Source organism: Nycticebus coucang, chromosome 1, assembly GCF_027406575.1.
Source record: "Nycticebus coucang isolate mNycCou1 chromosome 1, mNycCou1.pri, whole genome shotgun sequence".
NCBI classification, from domain to species: Eukaryota; Metazoa; Chordata; class Mammalia; order Primates; family Lorisidae; genus Nycticebus; species Nycticebus coucang.
The window spans coordinates 138,632,145-138,642,371 of record NC_069780.1 but is presented as its reverse complement, the minus strand read 5'-3'; the positions used below and the strand labels follow the sequence as shown (position 1 = coordinate 138,642,371).

The 10,227-nt window shown below is 38.5% G+C and overlaps 1 pseudogene; it reads left to right on the top strand.

Annotated features, from left to right (window-relative positions):
- The first annotated feature begins 2,929 nt into the window (after positions 1-2,929).
- Positions 2,930-4,221, top strand: LOC128584503 (histone-lysine N-methyltransferase SETMAR-like; annotated as a pseudogene).
- The last annotated feature ends 6,006 nt before the right edge of the window (positions 4,222-10,227 follow it).

Genomic DNA, 10,227 nt, shown 5'->3' with positions numbered 1-10,227 from the left:
CTCATCATTTACTGTGACCAACTTTGAGTTAGATATCTCAAAGTGGTTTTGATTTGCATTTCTCTGATGATTAAGGATGATGAGCATTTTTTCATGTGTTTGTAGGCCATGTGCCTATCTTCATCAGAGAAGTTTCTGTTGAAGTCTTTGCCCACATAGAAATGGGGTTATTTATTCTTTTCTTATTGATTAGTTTGAGTTCTCTGTAGATTCTACTTATCAGGCCTTTGTCAGAAGCATAACCTGCAAAAATCTTCTCCCATTCTGAAGGTTGTCTGTTTGCTTTACTTACTGTGCTCTTGGCTGTGCAAAAGCTTTTTAGTTTGATCAGATCCCAGTAATGGATTTTGCTGTTGCTTCATGCCCAAGTCTTCTTCCCTCTGAAGGCCTAGTCACACCTCGTGTACCACTGTCCAATCCCCACTACAGATGGGGCCTGGGAAGACCTTCCAATGGACTGTGCCCTTCTCTTCCTCTGTACCAGTAGAGTCCATCATCTTTACTGTTTAGCAATTATGTAACACTCTGTTCCATGTCCTATATTTTTACTTAACTTTCTATTATGAATTTACTTCCCCAACTATCTTATAATGTTAAAAGTTTTAGATTGCAGTACATTAAGCTCCATAGAGACTGCACTGGGACAAGTGAGAGCTGGACAGGCACTAGGCAACCCTGTGCCTCACTGAGGAAAAACTAAACATGGACAAAGGAGATCCTAAGAAGCTGAGAAGCAAAATGTCATCATATGAATTCTTTGTGCAAACTTGTCAGGAGGAGCACAAGAAAAAGCACCCAGATGCTTCAGTCAACTTCCGAAATTTGCTAAGAAGTGCTCAGAGAGGTGGAAGACCATGTCTGCTAACAAGAAAGGAAAATTTGAAGATATGGCAAAGGCAGACAAGGCCTGTTATGAAAGAGAAATGAAAACCTCTATCCCTCCTAAAGGGGAAACAAAAAAGAAGTTCAAGGATCCCAATGCACCCAAGAGGCCTCCTTCAGCCTTTTTCTTGTTCTGTTCTGAGTATCACCCAAAAATCAAAGGAGAACATCCCGGCCTATCCATTGGTGATGTTGCAAAGAAGCTGGGAGAGATGTGGAGTAACACTGCTGTGGAGGACAAGCAGCCTGATGAAAAGAAGGCTGCAAAGCTGAAGGGAAAAAAAAAAAAGGATATTGCTGCATATAGAGCTAAAGGAAAGCCTGATGCAGCAAAAAAGGGAGTCATCAAGGCTGAAAAAAGCAAGAAAAAGAAGGAAGAGGAAGAAGATGAGGAAGATGAAGAGGAATGAAGAGGAGGGAGATGGAGAGGATAATGATGATGATGATGAATAAGTTGGTTCTAACGTAGGTTTTTTTTTCTTGTCTATAAAGCATTTAACTCCCCTGTACACAACCCACTCCTTCTAAAGAAAAAATTTGAAATATAAGGCTGTGTAAGATTTGTTTTTAAACTGTACAGAGTCTTTCTTTGTATAGTTAACACACTACCGAATGTGTCTTTAGATAGCCCTGTCCTGGTGGTATTTTCAATAGCCACTAACCTTGCCTGGTACAGCATGGGGTTTGTAAATTGGCATGGAAATTTAAAGCAGGTTCTTGTTGTTGCACAGCACAAATCAGTGATATATGTGGACGGTAGTTTTTTTATCTTTAGTTGTCTCTGATGCAGCTTATATGAAATAATTGTTGTTCTGTTAACTAAATACCACTCTGTAATTGCAAAAAAAAAAAAAGTTGCAGTTGTTTTGTTGACATTCTGAATGCTTCTAAGAAAACACATTTTTTTAATTAAAAAAAAAGTTTTAAAAATCACACGGTTTTCAAGGGCCCACTACAAACCAGGTGTTTTGATTAATACTTAATCTTTTACAGCCCCCACCGGCAGTCTGTCTTTCTTCTTTCTGTCCCTTAGAGTAGAGTGAGCTACCATTTAGTTCATACCACTCAGAAGAGCTGATTGTTAACCATTTTGAGGAATTTTGCAATCAGAGTGTTAAATCATTGGTAGTTTGAAATCTGACACTGTGGGAGTATTTATACCGCAAAAATTGGCAAATACTACAAGTGCAAGATTTTTTTTCAGAGTTGATTGTTACATACTACCAGCCCCTTCTAATGTTTACCTTGCCTCAAAATGATGTTTCAGATTTTGCAAAGCTCCACATGTCGCATCAAACAGCTTCAGGGTGTTGTGACACATCCAGGCTGAATCAGATTATAGACAAAGAGGAGCCAAAGCTCAGAGCAACAGGTGTCTGCATACACATGTAGGAGCTACATCCTCAGGCAATCTGTGGGAGAGGCCAAAGACCTTGATTTCTTGTTAAGAGCAGGTCTTCATGTTCCGACATCCAGGGAAGGTCCTTGATAATTTGATACACTAGGCCTCCAAAGCTATAGGAGCAAGTTCTGCCTTAACATTTAGCTTTTATTCCAAAGTAGTCTTCTATAATTTGTCATTCCTGTACTACTTACTGTTTTTTGATCTTTCTAAAGCTAATCTTTGTTCCTAAGATGCACATGTGGAATAGGACTATTTGGTGACTATAAGTCAGCCTGGATTATCTTTACACTCCCTTCATTTGGGAAACAAATCTGTCCCTAAAGATATTTTCTTAGTCACCCAAGTCTTTAACATGTTCCCATACTCTCATCTTTCACCTTTATAACTGTTATTCAGAGTAATGTCACACCCCTATGAAATCTGTAAGGCAGATATTAGTAAACCCATTTTACAGATGGGGAAATTGACACCAAGAGATTTACTCAGGCTCACATAACTACAGGTTGGTGCAAAAGTAATTGTAGTTTTTGCATTGTTGAAATTTGCCATTCGATACTGGAATACATTCTTAATCATTTCTCACTTTATGTTTTTATGCTAATGACTTATTACTTGCTGTTCATTTTATATTTATTTTGGACTATGAAAATGATGTTAGAGAAAAAGTAAATTTGAGCAATATTCTTATTCAAGTTCAAAATGAGTCATACAGCCATTCACAACATCAACAATGCATTTGGTCCAGGAACTGCTAACAAAGGCACAGTGCAGTGGTGGTTCAAGCAGTTTTGCAAAGGAGATGAGAGCCTTGAAGGTGAGGCGTGCAGCGGTGGCATGGGAAGTTGACAATGATCAACTGAGAGCAGTCATGGAAGCTGATCCCCTGACAACTACACCAGAGGTTGCCAAAGAACTCAACATCTCAACTTTTTTTGAGAAAAAAAAAACAACTTTTTTTTTTTTTTTTTGAGACAGAGTTTCACTTTGTCACCCTGCATAGAGTGCCATGGTGTCACAGCTCACAGCAAACTCACACTCTTGGGCTTAAGCAATTCTCTTGCTCAGCCTCCGAAGTAGCTAGGACCACAGGTTCCTGCCACAATGCCTGGCTATTTTGCAGTTGTCATTGTTGTTTTAGCTGGCCCAGGCCAGGTTTGAACCCACCAGCCCCGGTGTATGTAGCTGACGCCCTACCCACTGGGCTTACGGGTGCTGCCCAGCATCAACCATTCTATAGTTGTTCAGCATCTGAAGCAAATTGGAAAGGTGGAAAAGCTAGACAAGTGGGTGCCTTACGAGCTGAACAAAAATAAGAGCAATCATCATTTTCAAGTGTCATCTTCTCTTATTCTACACGACAACAATAAAGCATTTCTTGATAGGATTGTGACAAGCAATAAAAAGTGGATTTTATACAACAAGCAGCTTGGTGGTTGGACCAAGAGGAACCTCCAAAGCACTTTCCAAAGACAAACTAGCACCAAAAAAGGTCATGATCAGTGGTAGTCTGCTGCCAATCTGATCCACGGCAGCTTTCTGAATCCTGGAGAAACCATCATATCTGAGAAGTCTGCTCAGGAAATCTATAAAATGCACCAACAACTACAATGCCTGAAGCCAGCTTTGGTCAACAGAAAGGGCCTGATTCTTTCCACAACAATGCCTGACCACACATCACACAACCAACACTTCAAAATTCAATGAATTGGGTTATGAAGTTTTGCCTCATCCACCATACTCACCTGACCTCTCACCAACCACCATTTTTTCAAGCGTTTCAACCACTTTTCACAGGGAAAATGCTTCCACAACCAGCAAGATGCAGACAATGCTTTCCTCAAATCATGAAGCATGGATTTTTATGCTACAAGAAGAAACAAACTATTTCACGTTGGTAACAATATGTTGATTGTAATGGTGCCTATTTTGATTAACAAAATGTGTTTGAGCCTGGTTATAATGATTTAAAATTCATGGTCCAAAACTGCTATTACTTTTGTACCAGCCTAAATAGTTAATGGCAGAGCTGAGACTAGAAATCAGTACTCCAGATGCCTTCAACTCATTCATTAATCTGTTCATTGATTTGTTATTTGGTAATACGTATATTTAATGATGCTATTACCGTGGCTGTTACTCCTCAGTTGGGCTAATAAGATGTTTGGTTTTATTATGATAGTCTGACTCTCATTGAAAACTGCATAAAAAATACATTAAGTTCCTCTACCTTCTTTAATTTCCTCCTCTTATGGAACTGACCATTACACCCTGAGTGTTCCACATCCCCAAAAATCTACACTGGAATCTGCACCCTACCTGTAAAAGCAGCAGGCAATAATGCCATGGCTGGGCCAATCTCCCTGTAAATCCTGCTCTCCTGTAAATCTCTAAAGGATCACTTTCAGAGCAGCTTTGGCCACTCTGCGATCTTCCCTAAAAATGGGAGGATGTGAAGTAGCTTATATAATCAAAGAAAGCTGGAAAGCCAGGCCTCAGAAAGAATTCAAATCAGGGAAGATCTGTGACACAGATATCAGCTACCCTCACTGTCATAACTCAGTCTTATTCTCAGAAAGCTCAGTATTCAAAGCCCAGAGCAGTAAGTGTGCATACCTTTCTAAGAGAGAAGGACAGTCTGAAGTCTAGAGCAGAATTGGGACGCTGTCAACAAGAAGGATAGAATCCAACATAACTAACAACCACAGCAGTGAACATTTGTATAGTATGTTAGAGTCTATAAAATACTTTCCAAAAATTATCTTTTATAAGGACTCTATGAAATAGGCTGCAGAAGTGGTGTTTTCCTAACTTTACAAGGTAGGAAGTGTCAGGGAGATGAAGTGACTTTGCCAAATCAATTCTCTTTCCTGTTCTCTTTTTCCAGAGACTTCAATCCACTAAGTATTCACCAGGCCACAAAAATACACAAGTATTTACTAAGCCCTCATCTCTCACTGGGACCTGGTTGGCCTCCCTGCTGTCATCCTTTTTCTCCCCATAGAACTTTCTTCACATGGCAACTGAAGTGATCCTTTAAAAAATATAAGTCAAATAGGCTCAGCGCCTGTGGCTCAAGCAGCTAAGGCGCTAGCCACATACACGTGAGCTGGTGGGTTTGAATCCAGCCTGGGCTAGCCAAACAACAATGACAGCTGCAACCAAAAAATTGCCGGGTGTTGTGGCAGGCGTCTGTAGTCCCAGCTTCTTGGGAGGTGGAGGAAGGAGAATGGCTTGAGCCCAGGAATTGGAGGTTGCTGTGAGCTGTGATGCCACAGCACTGTACCCAGGGTGACAGCTTGAGGTTCTGTCTCAAAAAAAATATATATATATATGTGTGTGTGTGTGTGTGTGTGTGTGTGTGTGTGTGTGTGTGTGTGTGTGTATCAAATAACATCACTCTCAAGTTCAAAACCTCCAACAGCTTCCTGTTGCAGAATAAAATTCAACATTTTATATGGTCTACAATGTCTTGCATGATCTGACCCTTGGTTATCATTTTCTCTTCATCTCCTACCATCCTACTGTCTTCTTCCTCACTCACTCTACTTGAGGCACACTAGTTCCCTTCTGGACCTCAGCATGCAGAAATTATCATCTGAAGACTAACTCCTGCCTCAGGACCTTTGCACATACTGTTTCTGCTGCCTGGAACATATTTCTCCCAGACATCAAATGATTCTGTTCCTACCCAGGAGAGGCCTTCCTGACTACATTGCATGTACTAACGCACTTTGGTCTCCTACCCAAACCCAAACCATTTTTAAAGTAAAAAGAGATGCTACTATTACCCCAAAGTGACATAGGGTCACTGAAACCAATTTATTTCTCTTCATGGCATTTATCAATTCTTTAATTATATTATGTACCTATTTATTTCTTTGTTCATTATCCATATTCTCCACTAAAATGTAAACTACTGGACATCAGGGCCTCTTTCTTGTTGATTGCTCTATCTCAGAACCTAGAATAGTACTTGGTACATAATAGGCACTGAGTGAATATCCACTGAATGAATTAAATTAACAAATAACCCTTAATTTCTTCTTAATAATGTGCTAAGTGGTATGGTAAAAATATCTAGACATCTGAAGCATTATAAAATAATGTAATTCTCAATTAGAGGGTACTGGCTACAAATCTTATTTATGACTCTACTCTGGGTTTCTATTATTGATAAACAATTGGCAAATTAGATAAGGAAGAGGAAAACGACTATTTCACAAAGATGACATTACAGAAAGATGAGATTTAAGCTGGGTTGTAATGGGTAGGTGTTAAGTAAGAGAGAGAAGGAAGTCCTCTCAGGCTGTTAAAAATGTAAAAAATAATGGCATGAACAAATGACTATGAGAAGCCCTTCCCAGAGGTCTTATTTTACCTTCCTACAGTCTATTCCCCAAAGTTGGATCTGGGACATGTTGAGAGTAAAGTGTCTGCAGGAGTCATCTAGTTTGCATTTGGAAATTTGAGTTTGGAGCTTATCCTAGAGATTCTAGAATTGGAAGTCATTCACATAAAGGTAATAACTGCCCTGAATGCCATCCAAGAAATCACAGCTCTCCTTAAAACTTATCCTAATACCCTACAGCTTTGGATCGTTCAAACAGAAGATGGTATTCATGTTGAGAAATAATCCACACATTCACTCTCCAGTCCAGCAAGTAGCCATATTGCAAAACTAAGCAGCTCCAGACTGTGCCTCAGGTCTGTGCATGCCCAGTCTGGCTCAGGAGGCAGGGAAGCAATCACCTTACATCTCACTTTTCCCAGGACAGTTCTAGCTCATACCTGTTTTCCCAGGATAATTATTAATAGCACCCCTTTCACTCTTAAAACCATCCCAGTTTAGATGATAAATTACATGGCCAATCTACTAATTCCACAAGTGAAAAGCTGCCCAAATCATTCAATATCTTGAATGACCCATTCCCCAAATGACCAATTGGCCTAATGCAATCATGTCTTTTAACTTTCTAGTTGGTTGATTGGTTTTCATTTTGCTTTCATAATACCACTTTTTAAAAAATGCTTTGCCTGTCTTTGTCCCAGCTCCCTAATACTTTAGTTGGAAACGTAAACCTCTTGGTCTTCCTCTGTAACTTGCCTCAGTTTCCCCCTATGTGCCTCTGATTTTTCTCTCTCAGTATCCAGCAACAAAAGTAGGGAGCTGGAGCAGAAAAAACTTGAATGTATTCTCCTTATGAATATATTCTCCTCATGAATATATTGTTTTAGGAATATATTCAATGAAAATACTCTTTTTATGAATATAGTCTTCATAAATAGTGCGTTCTTGCATATAATCTTAAATGTGGAGTTCATATGAATGTATTATCCTTATGAATAATAACTTAATGAAAAATATATTTATGACAATTCTCCCTATTCAAGAACATATCTTTATGAATATATTTTATTGCAGTTCTCAGCGCCCTTCTCTCTGCCTCTCAATTTCCTCTATTTTCTGTCCCTCAGGCTTCTGAGCCTGAGTAGGGAAACCACTGTTGAAAAGTCCTCAAACTGCTATTAGAAAATCAAAATGAAAACCAAAACTGAATAGTACAGAAAATATAAATAAGCCTGGTAAATTAGTCCTTCAATGAATTGGGCCATGCAAAGAATTAGCTTTCAGCAAATTGGCTTTTAATTAATTGGCTTTTAGCAACCTGACCTATAACCTTCCTGACCAGCACATCTAAAATAAGTCTGCCATTACCCTATTCATAACCTCAATCCCACCAAAATGCTCTAACAGAGGATTTATTACTTCCATAGTATTATCAAAACCAAAAATGATTGCATTTGCTTATTATTTTCCATTTTCCCCAACTAGAATACCCTCATAAGGACAAGTACCTTTTGGTTCTGTCCACCAGTGATTTCACAGCCCAATCACAATCTCTGGCACATGCGTAGATGTTTAATAAATAGTTACTGAGCAAATCAACAATGAATCAATGAATAAATGAATGCACAAGGAATCTCAAGAGACTCTCTAGAGTCATGATAGATACAAGGAGAATAAACTATATACTAATCCCTACCTCACTTCTGACTACCATCATAACCAATCACATTCCTTTTCCCTGAAAATTAAACAAAGTTTCAAGCAAAACTTTTTTAATTTGGTATGAAAGGAAGTAAGTGGGGGGTGAGTCAAGAGATGAGCACGCTTTAAACCATTTTTTACTCAGATTGAACCTGTTTGACCATCTCAAATCAGAATATACTGAAGAAAATTTCTACCCCAGATGTTACAACATTGCCCATTTAGTGCGGCTGTACTTGAGAGCAGATGGTGATGAGTCAGGATTTGACAAAGACCTTAATGGCTCTTCTGCCAGCCTGTGGGCCATCATTTGCATAGGAAGCAGATTTGGCTCAACTGTGCATGGTGATTGCCTCTTACCTACTTGGACATGACCTCATTTTCATGTCTCCATTTTCCATCTCTGCCATATGCAGTCATAACCTTCTGGGAAATACTGTTCCAGAAAATATAAAATAAAAGCAAATCCTAATCATTTGAAGCACTAATTTTAATTATGATTTTACTGACATACTTCCTTATTAAAAATACATTGGAGTTGTTGTGATGTGGTTTCCCTTTCACCAATTTGATATCTCGAGCCCAATTTTTCTAGTACTGCATCAGGGCAATTATATGAAGGGAAGCCAGTTATAAAGAGGAATATAATTTTATTGTGGATTCACACTGTTTATAAATTAGGTTTACAGGCCTCACCTTGTCTTTAAATGTACTTAGAATCATCAGAAAGAGAAAAAAGATTTCACGAATGAAAGCATAACCTCTTTCCCATTTGGGAACAAATCGCCCAGTCTTAACAAACACAAAGGCATTCATTTACACTTAAGACAATTTACCTGGGGGAGTAGAACAAAGTCTTCATTTATCTGCCATTTTAACTCACTGAGGTCCAGCCAACCAAATGTATTTCCTCAGGAAGAGATAGGAGACAGAAGGACTGCAAAGTGATATTATTCATTGCACTCTCTCAGAGCACAAGTTCAAGGGACATAGCAGGAATCTTGGAAAGTCTCACCTTCTTCCTCTCCTTCCAAGTGCCTCAGAATTCCTCAACGCAAATTTCCAATAACCAAGTCCCATCACTTTCCCGCTTTCAAATACTCAGTGTCCCAAGCCTAGCCCTTAAGCTTTAACCTATCTCCTCCTTTGATTCTAAAAGTCTTAAATAGTTACTTTACTAGGGTGGAAAGGACAAATTACAAACGCTTGAACAAAATTCCCTATTTCAAAGCTTTGCTACTTAGCAGCACCCTGACTCCTGTACAAAAGACTATAAGACACTGTTTTTTAAAGTATAATTCAAAACTTAGTAGAAGATGGCAAATTATATGTTTTTAATACAACAGAACAGAATATAGTAAAATAGAATAGTATGAAATAGAAAATATTAAACGTATTACACATAATAAATTTGTGTGAAAGTATATGTGTATATGTGTATATAAAAATATCATTGGCAAATTCTCATATAATGCTTAGTATATGCCAGGGACTATGCCAAATGCATTTACATGCATTACCTCGTTTAATCTTCAGGATCATCCCATGAAATAAAACTATTTTTACCCTAGTTTTATAGCTGAATGAACTGAGGCATAGAGAATTTAAGTAACACAACCAAGATTATCCAGCTAGCAAGTAGCAAACATAGGATTTGGACCCAAGTTATCCAATGCCAGTGTCTATTCTCCTAACCACTGCCTCAGTTTGCCTCTCTGAAACATATTTCTTGTTATAGGTTTCAGTTTAAAAAAAAAATTGTTAATTACTGCTTTAAGGGGATTTTATATAAAGTACATCTTAGTTTCAATTTCAAGTATTCTATGCAAATGTTCCTATACCATCAGGCCTCATCTTTTGCTCATGAAATGTGGTTCCTATGTCATATATT